Source organism: Phascolarctos cinereus, unplaced genomic scaffold (genome assembly GCF_003287225.1).
Source record: "Phascolarctos cinereus isolate Bilbo 61053 unplaced genomic scaffold, phaCin_HiC Scaffold_4;HRSCAF=312, whole genome shotgun sequence".
Lineage (NCBI taxonomy): Eukaryota > Metazoa > Chordata > Mammalia > Diprotodontia > Phascolarctidae > Phascolarctos > Phascolarctos cinereus.
The window spans coordinates 56,672,040-56,687,944 of record NW_027555847.1 but is presented as its reverse complement, the minus strand read 5'-3'; the positions used below and the strand labels follow the sequence as shown (position 1 = coordinate 56,687,944).

At 37.0% G+C, this 15,905-nt stretch overlaps 1 protein-coding gene across 4 annotated transcripts in view; it reads left to right on the top strand.

Moving 5' to 3' along the window:
• The window catches only part of TMCC1 (transmembrane and coiled-coil domain family 1), a 284,028-nt gene that overhangs the window by 97,376 nt on the left and 170,747 nt on the right, over positions 1 to 15,905 (top strand). The gene's annotated exons all lie outside the window — the stretch shown is intronic.

Below are 15,905 nucleotides of genomic sequence, written 5' to 3'. Positions count from 1 at the left end.
TTAGAGAACATCAGAAATAATGGAACTCGGTGTTTGACAAACCTGAAAACAAATTATGTAGGAAAGAACTCTGTATTTGATTAAAAAAAAAACTATTGCAAAAACTGGAAATCTATAAACACAGTGACTACCCATTGATTTGGGGGCAGCTAGGTGGCATAGCAGATAGAGTGCTGGGCCTAGAGTTAGGAAGACCTGAGTTCAAATCTGGTGTCAGACGCTTACTAGCTGTGTGACCTTGAGCAAGTTGCTTAACCCAGTTTGCCTCAGTTTGCTCATCTGTAAAATGAGCTGGAGAAGGAAATGACAAACCACTCCAGTATCTCTGCCAAGAAAACCCCAAATGGAGTCATAAAGAACTGGACATGACTGAAATGACTGAACAACAAGAACTCACTGCTTGGAGAATGGTTAAAATAAATGATAATGTATTAATGTTCGGAAATATTACTGTTCTGTATAAAAGGACACATTTGAGGACTTCAGAGAAATGTGAGATTGCCTTTCACTTACTCTGTCTGTATCTTATGTAGGTCTAGTCACTGAAATATTGTCTTCCTATTAGTGTGGACATTCCTTGAGGGCAATGCCCGTATTTTTGCCTTTCTCTGTTCCCCCTATCAGTTAAGCTTAGTGCCTTTAGCGTAGCACTTAATGAACAGATGCATGCACTTTGACATTAATAATGTAAACAAAAGCCTTAAAGGAAGCAGAACTCAGATTAATTGAAGGATTAATCGCTGGTCCCAGAGGGCAGAGGATGGTAAACCTCTCTCTAGGGAGGTGGGCTTCACAGAGAGGGCGAGATTTGAGTTGCACTTGGAAGGATAACTGAGACTTGGAGAATCTACAGTTTGTGAATTCACAGATGAGAAGACAACTCAGGAGTGTTTTTTTTCCTGTGTTTTTTAGTTCAGTCCCGATATTCCTTTGGTGTAGGCAGATCCCAACTTGTTCTGCAACTTCTGGGTCTTCTGTCTAATCAGATGCTCTCCATGGCCCCTGAAAGATGGTAGCCATCTGAGGGGACACATGAATCATCTCCCCATCTTAGTATGTAGTTTGTCTTTAGTTATTCCTTTAGCATGGCCTGCTCACCTTTACCTTTTTATGCTTCTTTTGACTTCTGCAAAACTCTGGTCTTTTCATTGGGAATACTTGGAAGTCCTTTATTTTAATAATGGTTGATTTTCCTCCTTTAGGATTATACAGTTTTGCTGGGTAAATCATTCTTGGTTGTTAAGCCTTGGTCTTTTTGCTTTCTGGAAAATCATATTCCAAGTTCTCCACTCCTTTACAGATGTGGCCGATAAATCAGGTATGATCTTGTCTGTGGCTCTGTAGTAATTGAATTTTCTTTTTTCCTTTTTGGCTAACTATGGTATTTTTTTCCTTTGACTTGGAAGCTCTGGATTTTGGCTGCACTGTTCCTAGGAGCTATCATTTTGGAGTTTCTTTCAGGAAGTGAGCAATGGATTCTTTCTTTTTCTACTTTGCCCTCTGGTTCTAGAAGATCTGGGAGGTTTTAAGGTTTCTTAAAAAATTATATCTAGACTCTCTTTTTGGCCGTGGTGTTCAGGTAATTGAATAATTCTTTTTGTTTTCTCTATATTTATTCTTAAATTCATAACAAAGTTTGATAGAAAAAAGAGGCTCGCACATGAAGCTGCAAATCTGTCACGTACAACTTGCTTTTCCTTTTAAATATATAATAAAGTTATCATGTAGCTTTCTTTTTTTTTTTTGTCTCCCCCTACCCCATGGCTATTATTAGATACAAATATGTATAAATAGGTAAAGCCATACTATACATACTTTTATTTACCAGTTCTTTCTCTGGATGCAGATAGCATCTTCCTTCATAGGTCCTCTGTATTTAATTTGGGTATTTATAATAGTTAAAATTAACTTGGTTACTCAGAGTTGTTCTTAAAAAAATATTGCTGTTACCATATGCAACATTCTCATGGTTCTGCTTGTTTTGCTCTTCATTATTTCATGCAAGTCTTTCCATGTTTTTCTAAAAAAATTTTCTAGAATCATCATTTCTTATAGCACAGTAGTATTTCCATTTCGATCATATAACATAGCTTGTTAAGCTGTTCCCTCAGTTGACAGACATTTTTCGAATTTCCAATTCTTCGCTACCACTGAGAGCTGCTATAAATGTTTTAGAACATATTGGTTCTTTTCTTTTTTCTCTAATCATCTTGGGAAACAAACTTAATGGTGGTATTGCTGGGTTAAAGGTTATAGGCAGTTTTATAACTCTTTGGGCATAATTCCAAGTTGTTCTTCAAAATGGTTGTATTTTTTCACAGTTCCACATATAGCGAATTAGTGACCTAATTTTTCCACATCCCTTCATTTTACCTAATCTATCTCAAGGTTGTTTTAATTTGCATTTCTCTAATCAGTAATGATTTAGAGCATTTTTATATGATTATAATTTATTTTGATTTCTTCATTGGAAAACTTCCTGTTCATATCCTTTGACCATTTATCAATTGGGGAATGACTCGTATTCTCATAGATTTGACAAAGTTCTTTATATATTTGAGATATGAGACCTTTATCTGAAAAACTGTGTATAAATTTTTTTCACAATGTTTTGCTTTTCTTCTAATCTTAGCTACATTGGTTTTATTTGTATAAAACCTACATTATAATATAGTTGAAGATCTGGTACTGCTAAATCTCCTTCCTTTACATTTTTAAATTAGTTCCTTTGATATTCTTGACCTTTTGTTCTTCAAAATGAATTTTGTTATTTTTTCTAATTCAGTAAAATAATTTTTTTTGGTAATTTAATTGGGATGGCATCGAATATATAGATTAATTTAAGTAAAATTATAATTTTTATTATATTGGCCATGCCTACCCATATCTCTAATTATTTAAAGCTGAATTTATTTGTGTAAACAGTTTTAAAATTTTTGTTTATATATTTCATGGGTTTGTTTTGGCAGGTGTACCCCCAGGTATTTTCTATTGTCTGGAGTTATTTTAAATAAGGTATCTCTTACTATGCTTCTTGTAGGGTTTTATTGATGATACATAAGAAAGCTGATGATTTTACTGATGAGTTTACTTTATATCCTGTTACTTTGCTAAAATTACTGTTTCAATTAGCTTTTTAGTTAAGTCTTTAGAGTTTTCTGAGTATGTCATCCTATCATCTACAAAAAGAGACAGTTTTATTACATTTTTGTCCATTCTGATTCCTTTGATTTCTTTTTTTTCTCTTATTGTTGTTGCTAGGATTTTCAGTACAATGTTGAATAATATTGGTGACAGTGGACATCCTTGTTTTGGACCTGATCTTACTGGGAAGGCTTCTAACTTATCCCTATTACAAATAACACTTACTGATGATTTTAGGTAAATGCTTCTTACCAATTTAAGGAAAAATACATTTTTAGCTATATTTTCAATTGTTTTTAATAGAAATGAAAAAGCTTTTTTCTGCTCCTATTGATAGCATTATATGATTTTTGTTACTTTTATTGTTGATAAAATCAGTTTTATTATTTTTTTCATGTTAAACCATCCCTGCATTTCTGGGATAAATCCCACTTGGTCACAGTGTATAATCTGAAGGATTTTTGCATCGATATTCATTAATGAAATTGGTCTATAATTTTTTCTCTGCTTTTACTCTTGGGTATCAATGTCACATCTGTTTCATAAAAAGAGGTTATTAGGATTCCTTTGTTACCTGTTATTCCAAATAACTTATTTAATATTGGAATTAGTTGGTCTTTAAATGTTTGATAGAATTCGCTTGTAAATCTGTCTGGTCCTGGTCCTTTTTTCTTTTCTTTCTTTTTTTGTAATTAATTTATTTTTAGTTTTCAACATTCACTTCAGTAAGATTTTGAGTTTTAAATTTTCTCCCCCTCCCTTTTCTCCCCCCTCCCCAAAACAGTGTGCATTCTGATGTAGGCTCTACTTATACATTCATAATTAAACATATTTTTCACATTAGTCCTGATGTAAGAAAGAATTAGAACTAATAGGAGGAACCACGAGAAAGAAGAAACAAAACAAAACAACAAAAGAAAAGGAAAGCAAATAGTATGCTTCTATCTGCATTCCAACTCCAACATTCTTTCTCTGGATATGGTTTTCCATCGTGAGTCTTTTGGAGTTGTCTTAGATCCTTGCATTGCTGACAAGAGCTAAGTCTGTTAAAGTCAGCCATCACACAGTGTTGCTGTTAACTGTGTACAGTGTTCTCCTAGTTCTGCTCATTTCACTCAGCATCAGTTCATATAAGTCTTTCCAGGTTTTCTGAAGTCAGCCTGCTCATCATTTCTTATAGTACAATAATATTCCATTACATTCATATACCACAACTCGTTCAGCCATTCCCCAATTGATGGGCATCCCCTCAATTTCTAATTCTTTGCCCCCACACAAAGAGCTGCTGTAAATATTTTTGTACACGTGGGTCCTTTTCCTATTTTTATTATCTCTTTGAGATACAGACCTAGAAGTGGTATTGCTGGGTCAAAGGGTATGCATAGTCTTATAGCCCTTTGGGCATAGTTCCAAATTGCTCTCAGGAATGGTTGGATCAGTTCACAACTCCACCAACAATGCGTTAATGTTCCAATTTTCCCACATCTTCTCCAACATTTATCATTGTTCTGTTTTGTCATGTTAGCCAATCTGATAAGTGTGATGTGGTAACCTGTTGCTTTTTTCTTAGGAAGCTCATTTGTGGCCTGTTCAATTTCTTTTTCTCAAATAGATGTATTTAGATATTGTTTCCTCTTCTGCTAATCTAGACCGTTTATGTTTTTATAAATATTCTTCCATTTCACTTAAATTGTTAAATTTAATATATGTTATTATATATTGGCATATAAATGGGCAAAGTAACTCCTTATAATTGCTTTGATTTCGTCTTTGTATTTCCCTGTTGCCTACAAAAAAATGGTCATGTCTTCCCCATCCTTAAAAACTTCACTTGATTCATCCATCCATCCATCAGTTCCTGTTAGCCATCATCCCATATCTTTTGATTGAACAAGTGGACCTGGTATCAGGAAGACCTGAGCTCAAATGTGCCCATTTATTAGCCATGTGACATTGAGCAAATTACTTAACCACTGATTACCTCTGTTTCCTTAATTGTAAAGTGAGGATGATGATAGCACCCACCTCTGAGGTTATTGTGAGGGTCAAATGAAATATTTCTAAAAGTTCTTAGCACAGTGTCTGACACATAGTAGGTGCTATATAAAAGCTTCTTCCTATCCCTTTGCCTTCTTTGCAGCCTTTGACATTGTCAGTCGCCATCTTCTCCTTGATATTCTTTTCTCTCTAGATTTTTGTAACTGCTTTATGTTGATTTTCTTTCTACCTGTCTGACAGACCTTCCTCAGTCTCTTTTGCTGGATCTTCATGCAGATCACACTCACCCAGGGCTCTCTCCTGGGGCCTCTTTTCTATACTATTTTGCTAGGTTATCTCATCAGCTCTCATAGACTCAGTTACCATCTTTATGCTAATGATTCTCAAATACACTTCTCCAGCCCTGACCTCTCTGGCTGCGTGTTATTAAATCCCCTGAACTTGATATCCCGGAGACATCCAAATGGAACTTCTTTCCCTCCTGAACTCTCTCTTCCTGACTTCCATGTTATTGTTGAGGTACCACCATCTACTGAATCCCCCATTCTTTACTCTAAATTCACATTTCCACTAAATATTTTCCTTATAGTTTGTATTTTATATTTTCACATAATAATAACTTGCATTTGTATGTTAGTTTGTGGTTATTCATCTTTGATCCTCAAAAAAGCCCTTTGAGATAAATGATACATTATCATTATTATCTTTATCCCTATTTTGCACTTGAGAAAACTGAGATTCAAGAGAAGTTAGTTGGCTTAGTTACATGGCTAATAAGTAGTCGAGCTGACAGTTGAACCCAAGATTTCTGACTCCAAATCAGTTGCCCTTTCTATCCCACCGTTTATCTGTGTTTAGATAGCTACTGACAGGCAGTTGCTGGAGGATAAACTTGGATGAGAGACCATCCAATTATTATCAATCTGACTTCTCTTTTGTGGGGAGGGGGTAGGTGGGGGTTGTGGTAGGGAAGTGTGCAGAGACTAAAGCAAATGTACCGTTATGTGAAGTGATTGGTAGAAATCAAGGAAAGGAAAGGAAAGTAGATATCTATGAAGGTTTTTGGAGCAGTAGTAAAGAGCCAAAACACTATAATTCAATGCAATGAAAATCAGTAGACTTGCAAATGATATGGTTTCATTCTTTCCTTCAGCAGGCATTTATTGAAGGCCTTTTCTGAGGACACTACTGTATAGGTTCTGTGGTAGAGGGGCATACAGAAGACAAAGCTTACGTTTAGGAGGGAAGGAAACGTGCACATCATTAACTGGAAAGCAGTTACAGAGCTGCATAACAGGCCTGGGTGACCTGGGAAGAAGTTTTGTACCTAAATACAGACGTAGGAAGGGAGTATTCTTGGAGGAGATACTTTCTGAGCTCTGACTTTGTAGGAAATAGTGGCTAGAGATTGGTGGATTTTACAGGTAGAGAGAATGTGAACAAAGACATAAAAATGGATATAGCACATTCAGGACAAGCAAGTAAATGCCAATGCCAGGGGCTCTTTTGGGAAATAGTGATTACAAAGGTCTATAAGTTAATGTTTGGTGGGCTTTGAGGGATGCCAGAGATTGAGGAGGGGAGAAGCTGGTTGATGAAGACTTTGGAAGTAAGGCTGAAAAGGTTACATTTGATAAATAGAGGCTCTGGGGATGGGAAAATACAAAGATGAAAATGAAACAGTTCCTGCTACCAGGTAGCTTACATTTTACTGGGTAGATAGAAAGCCCACAAATTATATGCAGAGTTATATGTAATTTCAAGAGGGAGAGAGTACTAATAATTGGTAGGGGGTGGAGGGATCAGGAGAGGTTGTCCTCTAGGTAGTGGCACCTGAGCTGGGCTTTGAAGGAAGCCAGCAATTCCACAAAGCAGAGGTGATGGAAAACTCCATTCCAGACAAGGGTAGAGACTCGGGGAGGAGGTGGGCTTTTGTACAGGAGGATTGGCTGGTAGGCCAGTTTGACTGGAACAGAGTTCGTGAAAAAGAATAATAAATGACCCTAGGAAGGTCAGTGGGAATGAGATTGTGGGATGCTTTAAAATTCTAGCCTGTGATTTTTGTACTCTACCATAGATGAAAAAACGAAAACAAAAACATTGAAGAGTTTTAAGTGGAGTGATGGCATACTAAAAAGAGCTGTGTTTTAGGAATAACAGTTTCACAGCTTTTTGGAAGATGGTTTGTTCAAGAGCAGGATTGATTAGGAGGCTTTTACAATAGTCCACGTGAGAGGAGATGAGTGCCATAACAAGGTGGAGGCCATGTGACTGAAGAGAAAGGCAAGTGTCTGAAGGATATTGTAGAAGTAGAATTCACAAGATTTATCAGCTGATTGGATTTATGGGTTGAAGATGAGGGATGAGTCGTTCTGGTTGACTGGTAGGGTATAGGTGTCCTCAATTGAAATGGGGAAATTTGAAAGCAGAGATTGGTTGTGGGGGAAATATATTAAATTTCATTCTCAGCACGTTTAGTTCAAGCTGTCTGTAGGACGTCCAGTAGAGATATCCGGTAGGTACTTGGTTACATGGGGATGGAGTTCAGTAGAGAAATTAGGAGTAGATTTGGGTCACCTGAATAGAGGGGGCAACTGAACCTGTTGGTGTTGATGAGAATCCTTTAGATAGTAGAGAGAGAGAAAAGAGAAAGGGGATCCAGGACTGAATCCTGGAAGGAGGTCCATACTTAATGAGATGGGAGAACCCTACAAAGGGAAGAGAACCCAGGTCTTTCTTCCTGACTTCAAGCCCCCTTTGTACTACACTGCCTACTAAATTTTGTTTTAAAACTTATGACATTCCTTTTCTTTAAGTATGACCCCTTAGCATTGATTGTTGTTATTCTTATCAACTGATTATAGTAATTTTTTAGCTTACAAAAAGATTTAAAGGGGGAGAATTTTTTCCCATTAGATAACTGGTGGATAGTTGGAAAAAGAGACAAAGGGAGCCGAAAGGGGGTTTCTGCATTTTAAAATAGGTTTCTTGAAATGGAATTCATTTAAATTATGATCAGGAAAATCCACTAAAGTGAGAAAAAATCTAAAGACAGTGACGGGAGACTTTGGGTCAGACAGAGCCCAGTACTGGCCACCAGGTGGCAGCGTCAGACCAGGACATGTACATGTGTTTGCCTGGGGTGGCCTCAGAATGGAGGTCAGAAAGGGAGAGTCAGGGGTTTGTCTTTGTAGGCTAGATATTCATTCGTGTTTGTCACTTGAAGGGTCCAGAAGAAGATTACTGGAAGGGGAAGGGCTTTGACGCGCATTGGAAGGAGCTGGGGATGTGTAGTCCAAAGAAGACTTTTTGTGGAGTGAGGGAAGAGGTGTAGCAGCAGTTTTAAAATATTTGAAAGACAGTTGTGTAGAAAGGGTATCAGACTTACTCAGCTTGGCCCTGGGTTGTGGAATTGGGAGCATCAGGGAGATATTATAGAAGTGAGTTCAGTCTTGACGTAGAATCCTTAGTCTCCTTCAAGGCATAACTCAGGTGTCTCCTGGGTTCTGAATCCTCCCAGTTGTTGGTGCTCTTTTCAGCCTTAAATTATCTTATGTTTACTTATTTGTTAGTGTTCTATCCCCCCTCATAAAGTGAAAGCTTCTTGGGCACAGGTGCTGTTTTCCATTGTATCTGCTCTCTTGCCTCCATAGATGCTTACTTAACAAATTGAATTGAGATTTTAAATAGATCCCACAACGTATCTGGTACTGGGCTCCCTTCCTTCAAGAGCTCTTCAGGCAAAGGCAGTGTGACTACTTGTTGGGGATGGCATAGGGAGAATTCTTACTCCTTTGTCAGTTGGAATAAATAGAAGGCTTCTGAGATCCTTCCCAACTCTTAAGGAATTTTCTAAGATTCTGAGTATACATGCAGTCACAGTGTTGTGGTGTGAGAGGTTGAGACCCCTCAAGGACTGGAGTACAGGACAGGGTCATCTAGAATGAATTCACAGACTCAAAAGCATTATTTAAGTCAAGTTGGCAAAAAGTTTATTGTTATACTTTTCAGCGGGCAAGGATTCTTAAGGAACCTGTAAGAGACTGAGGATGGAGCTAGGGTTTATATGGAAAAGGGCATGGGAAAGGAATGCCAGAGATACTGAGTAGGTAAATCCAGGTGTCTTTGGGTGTTATGGATGGGAAAGTGTAGGGAGTATACTAGACAGGGAGGGAGATGTCAGAGGCATGTATCTTGGGAATCTGATAGGAGGGAGAGTCCCTGGGCCAGCCAGGGACAAAATTTCTTGGGCCAGACAAGACACCCCTCTCTTCTCTGTCCTGATTAGCAATAGGAAAAGTTTTTTTCATAAGAAAGGAGCTTACTAAGGAATTGAGAGGCTTCCAGAGACATGATGTTAGGCCTGGGGGCAGCCCAGCACTCTCTCACCCAGCTTTGTGTAACTGCGCCAGGGAGAGAGATGAGGGTTTTGTTGGGGCCCGCTCATGAGTAATTTCTAGGCATAGTGTCCTTGGGCTGGGGAGAAATTGTCAGAGACGGTGTTTCTGAGACTAGGGAGAAATTGGGGTCCAAGTACAAGTACCCAAACACAAGTATCCAAGCACCCCATCAACAGGGTAATGAATGTTTAGACTATCTCAGTGGATATGGAAGAAGAAATTACAAAATTGAGTGCATTTGTTGAATGACAATGTGAAGGGCAAAGGGGAAAAAAACACACAAATTTTAAGGCTTTTTCTAAGGCTTTGAACCTCAGGGACCAGAATGGTGGTTCCTTTTTAATGAAACACGGCTCTTTGTCAGGTAGTGAAAAAATGGTCAACTAGATATGTACTATATAGGCATTGGTTTATATGGGACTGGAATGGAGGTGAGACATCAGACATTAAGATCTATTGCTTGCTAACCCCTCCAAAGCACTCACTCAGTAAAGTAGGCTCTGCTCAGTGGCACAGTTAGGTGGTACAGTGGATAGAACACTGGGCCTGGAATCAAGAAGACCCCTCTTTCTCAGTTCAAATCTGGTCTCAGACATGTACTAACTGTGTCACCCTGAGCAAGTCACTTAACCTGTTTGCCTCAGTTTCCTCATCTGTAAAATGAGCCAGAGAAGGAAATGGCAAACTGCCTCGGTATCTTTGCCAAGAAAATTCTAAATGGGGTCAGGAAGAGTTGGACATGACTAAAAAACAACAGGCTCTACTTCTAAAACAGGAAATTGAAGTCTAAGCATATCTTGTAGCACTTGAACTTAATTTGCAGTTGATCTTGATAAGGCTCATCTCTTTTCCCTCAATTTTCAGAGTTCAGATAATACAGATCCAAATTCAGGGTTGCCCTGCTCAATATTGTGCTGAGAGTGTTTGTGCTCTATGTAGGCAAGTGTAGTACTTTGAATTTCCGTAATCGTTCTGGGTAGATCATTCAATTCAACATTAATTAAGGGCTTACTCTGTGTAAAACACTGTCGTAGGTACACAGAGTACAAAAGACAAAACCCCAAATCCTTTGTTTTCAAGGAGCTTATACTCACTTCACTTGAGGACAGGGGGAAGGAAGGGAAATTATGTTCATGTTAGGTAAGTACAAGATAGACAGTAAAGTGAGCAAGAGAAAATCAGATGAAGTCTTTTAGGAGTGTTTTAGGAAATAGAGAGAGCTAACAGTCGGGAATGTAGCAGGAAGTCATGAGAGGTTTCACAGAAGGTGTCACCTAAGCTAAGCCTCAAAGGAAAAGGATTCTGAAAGACAGGAGTAAGGAGGGGAGTAGACAGTGCATCCTGGGCATAGGAGACCAGCTGTTCAGATGCAGGGCAGAAGCCTGTGGGAGGGCTGGAGGGCAGAGCAAGAAATCTTCCAAAAGCCTCCCTTTATGGAGGGCTCAGAACTTTTCAGCAGCTAGCTACTCTGCTTGGTTTTGGTTCCATATTGTGTGTCATGCCACTCCCACCCCGCTTTTAGCTTCTTTTGTGTATTGTCATCCCCCTCTCCCTTCTTAGATTATAATAAGCTCCTTGAGGGAAGGGGCTAGCTTTTCTTTTTCTTATTTGTATTCCTAGTGCTTATTATAGTGCCTGGCACATAGTAGGTACTTTATAAATGTTTATTCACTATTGACTTCATTAAGTTCAGTAATCACATATATCTGGAACATAGCCTTTTTCTCACTTAAGAGTTCTAGAACATTGCTTTGGTCTCGGAGTGCCTCAGTGCCTTGCTCACATCCTGGCTTTTGCCAGTTTTCTGTAAAGTAAAATATTACTTTAAAGTAAAAAAAGTTAAAAAAATAGTAAAGTAAAATATTACCTTAGAACTATGCCATTGGATGTCTTAAGTTAATTTCCATCGTTTTGAATGTTTAATTGTGAACTTATATTTTTAGAGAACTTAAAATTAAGAAATATTTTTATAGTGTAACTATGAATCTAATACTGTATTAAAGTTTTATCTTGAGTCATTCTTTTCCCCCTCAAAGTGCCCTCTTAATACCTGTAGGTTAGTGAACTGTGAAATTCAGTGAAGGCAGCATGGGAATGGTTTGTCTTTGTGCATAATGACCTTGTTCCAGTTATTCTTTTCCTTGAAATAATTCCCAGCAAAAATAATAGGAATCTTAAGCCACTGGGGAAAAATAGACATAGTTCTTTCAACCTCTAGGGTCATAAGAATTATATTCCTCTTTAGTAAAAAGTGGAGATTCAGGAGGTACATAAGAAAGCAAAGAGGAAGAAACTCCTATGTAAAATTAATTTCCTTTATGATGGTGAGCATCATATCTTTGAGTCTATGACTGACAATAACATATACATGATGTCTAATAAGATCATCATTAGAGTTCAGGTATATGGTATTGTCAGAATCCTATTTACTTAGTGCTCTGGCTGAGGCTGTGCAAGGGCTCTCAGTGTCTGGAGTTCAGTGGGCCACAGAGAAAAGACGCTAGAGCTGACATTGTGGGACTGGATTCACATCTTGGGTTTGCCCCTTGTGTGCCCCCAGTGGCAAGTTACTTACCTCCCTGGCTTTCTATTTCCCCTTTTGTAAAATGACGGCTTTAGACAGGAACCAGCTCCGAATTTGTTCTTCCATGATCTTAGCTATCAATCAGACCATTAATTTGGTCTAGTAAATGACATTTTAAATGCTATCTTTAAGTCTTATGCTTAAACTTTTCCATTTAAGAAGCTGCATTTTGTCATTTTTTAACAGCAGATGTTGACATTTTAGAGGATATAGACAATAATTGCCTTCCTGCTCATACTGCTCAATTGTCTCATTTTGGTAACGTGATCTTTTTTTCTGGGAAAAGAGGCTGAAGGTTTATTTATTCTTTGCTCAAATATTTTTTGAGCACGTATTATATTAAAGGTACTTTATTTTTTAACATTGCAAAGAAATACAACACAGGTCCAGCCCTTAAGGAGCCTCCAGTGTCATAGGGAAGATGTGTATACAACTAATTATAATATGAAATAAGTTTCATAAGAGAAGCTCAAAGTGCTATTGGAGTACAGAAGAGGGAGAGAGGACTTGTTGCCTGAGGGTATCATTGAAGGCTCAGGAGGAAGTGTTGATTCATTTAATAAGAACATACCAAGTGCTAGGCACCCTGGAGGTAAAAAGAGAAAACTGAAACAACTTCTGTCCTCAAGAAGCTTCTATTCAACCAACCTGTCTGTCTTCCAGTCCAAATATGTGATTGACTACTTTTTGATGATTTTCTAGGACAAGTTTCCTACTGGCATGAGTTATACTAGATAAATTGTGACAATTTCTTTCTTTTAAACAGTTTTGAAAATCAATTTTTATTTATTTTAACATTCTTTTTTGAGTTCCAAATTCAGTCCCTCCTTTCGGCTCCCACTATGATACCTGTTATACATAAAACATATTTGTATGTTAGCCATGTTGCTTTCTCTTCCCTCCCCCCACCCTGGACAATAAAATGAAGTGAAAAAAATATCCTTCAATTTGTACTCAGTTCATCAGTTCTCTCTCTGGAGGTGAGATAGTATTTGTCATTATAAATCCTTTGTTATTGTAATGAATCATAGTATTGATCAGAGTAGCCAAGTCTTTCACAGTTGACCATTGTTATGATATTGCTGTTACTGTGTATGATGTTCTCCTGTTTTTTCTCACTTCGCTTTGCATCAGTTCACATAAGTCTTCTCAAGTTTTTCTAAACCTATCCCCCTCATCATTTCTTAAAGTAAAATAGTATACCAAATTATTCTCCAGAATAGTTGGAACAGTTCACAACTGTACCGGTAGTGTATTAGTGTCCCTATTTTTCCATATCCCCTCTAGTACTTACATTTCTGTCATATTAGCCAGTCTGATGAGTATGAGGTAGTATTTAACAGTTGTCTTTATTTATTTTATTTATTATTTAATTATTAATGATTTAGAGCATTTTTTCTATATGACTATTGGTAGCTTAGATTTCTTTTTCTTTTTGTTGAGGCAGTTGGGGTTAAGTGACTTACCCAGGTCACACAGCTAGTGAATGTTAGTGTCTGTGGCTGGATTTGAACTTAAGTCCTCCTGACTCCAAGGCCGATGCTCTATCCACTGCGCCACCTAGCTGCCCTTTGATTTCTTATTCAGAAAACCACCTGTTCCTATCCTTTGACCATTTATGAATTGGGGAATGGCTCATATTTTTATAAATTTGACTCAGTTCCCTCTGTATTTGAGAAATGAGATCTTTGTCAAACTTTGACAATTTCTAACAGTTTGGATATTCTGTTAATGTCTAGGTCAGGAAGAATAAATTATTTTAAGCCTTTGAAGACTCTGACAAATTCTTTTCTCAAGTTTCTTGCCTGAGGGTTTTGCTGAGGGATTTTTTTTTAAAGATAAACTATGCTTGACAATCCTGATGAATACACTTTAGATGATTGCTGCCTATGGTGCTTTCTTTGAATTTAAAGAATCCAATATAATTGTCAGGCAATAAACATTTCTTAAGTGCCATCTGTGTGCCAGCCACTGTGCTAAGTGTGGAGATTAAAAAAAGAAGCAACCCCCCCCAAAAAAAATCCTTGCCCTTGAGGAGGTCACAATCTCAAGTGGTAATGTTTGTTACCTTTCAGTGAGGTAAAAACAATTCTTAGTGAGATAGCATTAGCATTTTGACAAAATATGATACCCATTCCTATTAAAAACACTAAGAAGCATAGAAGTCAATGGAGCCTTTCTTAAAATATCAATCAAAAGCAAGCATTATCTGTAATGGTGATAAATTTGAAGCCTTGCTAGTAAGATCAGAGGTTAAGCAAGGATATCCATTATCACCATTATTATTCAATACTGTACTAGAAATGATAGCTATTGTAATAAGAAAAAGAAACTGAGGGAATAAAAATAGAAAACAAGGAAACAAAATTATCACTATTTGCAGATGATATGATAGCATACTTATAGAACTCTAGAGCAAGGCTTCTTAAAGTGTGGGTCAGGACCGATATGGGGGTCTAGAGAACTTAAAAAGTAGTTGAAACAATGAACTTCAACAAAATTTCAGGATATAAAATAAATTCACATAAATCATCAGCATTTCTGTACGCTACCAACAAAACATAGCAGCAAGAGATAGAAAGAGAAATGCCATTTGAAATAGCTGTGGACAATATTAAATACTTGGGAGTCTACCTACCAATATAAACCCAGGGATTATGAACACAATTACAAAACACTTTTCACACAAATAAAATCAGATCTAAGCAATTGGAGAAATATTAATTGCTCATGGGTAGGCCAAGCCAACATAATAAAAATGACAATCTACATAAGTTAATTTACTTATTGAGTGACATGCCAATCAAACTACCAAGGAATTACTATATAGAGCTGGAAAAAATAATAACAGAATTTATCTGGAAGAACAAAAAAGGTCAACAATACTGGGGAAATCAATGAAAAAAATGTTAAGGAAGGAAGACTTGTAGTTTCAGATTTCAAACTATATTATAAAGTAGTAAGTATGAAAATAATCTGAAAGTGGCTAAGAAATAGAGTGGTGCATACAGAGAAAGAACTATAATAGAGTCTGAATGCAGATTGAAGCATACTATTTTCACTTTTAAAAATTTTTTGTTTTTTCTTTCTCATAGTTTTTCACTTTTGTTCTGATTTTTCTTTCACAACATGATGAATGTGGAAATATGTTTAACATAATTTTACACGTATAACCTATATCAGATCGCTTTCTCTCTTGGGGAAGGGAGAAAATTTTGGTCCATAAAATCTTATAAAAATGAATGTTAAAAGCCTAAAAAGATAAAACATTTCACAAACTTTAAAAAAAAGAAAGAATGGTAGATCAGTAGAATACATCAGGGACCCAAATAGCCAAGCTTTTGGGGCAAGAACTCACCATTTGACAAAAATTGTTGGGAAAACTGGAAAGCAGTTTGGAAGAAATTAGGCATAGACTAACATCTCATACAATATACCAGGATAAAGTAAAAATGGATAAATGATTTAGACATAAAGAATGATTTCACAAGTAAATTAGAGGAGTATGTAAAAATGTACCTATAAGATCAATGGATATGACCAAACAAAAGATAGAAAGGAACATGGGAAGTAAAATAGATAATTTTGATTACATGAAACTAAAAAGCTTTTGTACAAACAAAACTAATGCAGCCAAAATTAGAAGGAAAACAGGAAACTGGGGGAAAATTTTGCAACATGTTTTTAGGTAAAAACTTTATCCCTCAAATATATAGCAAACAGAGCCAAATTTATAAAAATAAGAACCATTTTCAAAGGTTTGAAAGATAGTTTTCAGA